Source organism: Mus musculus, chromosome 11, assembly GCF_000001635.26.
Source record: "Mus musculus strain C57BL/6J chromosome 11, GRCm38.p6 C57BL/6J".
Lineage (NCBI taxonomy): Eukaryota > Metazoa > Chordata > Mammalia > Rodentia > Muridae > Mus > Mus musculus.
Window position 1 is genome coordinate 117,764,862 of NC_000077.6, and position 1,123 is coordinate 117,765,984.

Here is a 1,123-nt window from a genome sequence, read left to right on the forward strand (position 1 = left end):
TGTCTGTGTGACAGGCGGCGCCAGATTGCAGCCTTGGCCTTAGAATCATGGTGCTAGGACTGTGTACCCGTGATGGATCTCTGGGTGCTACAGGCGCTTCTAAACCCCATGTGACTCCCTTGTGCAGCTTAGTGACAGTAGTAGTGATTCTAGTGTGGGATGGGTGATAGAGTTGTACATTCAGTGTTAAGTGCAGGTAACAGCTAACTCAGCATCCTTCCCTCTCTTCCCAAGCCTGTGACACTGATGAAGGTGGCTCTGCAGCAGAGCCCATCCCAAGGTAAGGTATGAAGGGCAGGAGGGACAAAGGTGGCAGACACAGAGTGCTCTGCAGCTCTGCCTGAATCCTCGTTGGTGGGAGTCACTCCACGCCTGGCCCTGGGCTGATAGAGGCCAGTGCTGGTGACTCTACGAAACACCCCAGGCAATTTTCCCTTAGTGGTACGTCCTGACCGCATGAGGCAGAACTGGGCTCTGGAGGTCTGGACAGACAACTGTAAAGCTTGTCACCCACTGTTGCCTTACTCAGTGCAGACCCCCAGGTTGGTTAGAGACTCTAGTGCCCCCGATATGGGCACGGCCCTTACTCATGCCTGGAGACACAGGCACCATCCAGCCTAGATCAGCTGGGAGTGGCTGGTGGCCAGCAGGAGCTTGTCTCCTCTAACAAAGGGAGAAGGGAGAGCCCAGTGCTGTTGTCATGCCCCACCCAACCCCAGGTAATGCACCAGCAGATGCAGCTAACGAAGGCCATCCAGACCTGGAGACCTGCAAGCCTAGGCTCCGCCCACCCAAGGCAGCTCACCAAAAGGTTCACCTCCTAGACAAGATGCTGATGGTCCCTCTTCTGAGGGGCTTCTGACCTCGTGAGCCCTCCCCTGAATCTGCACTCCTCTTTTGTCCACATGACATCACCACTGATTGGTTCACCCCACCCCCCACCCCCACCCCTACCCCAAGCACAGACCTTTCCATCCTGCCCAGGAGAACATTGCCACTTCCTCTCTACCAGTAAAGGGTGACCTTCACTTAACCCAAGCCCTGAGCCCATGGAAAGCCCAGTGAGTCCCAAGCAACACGCACAGGACAGGTGCAGGTCCCAAGCTCATCCTGAAGCACAAAC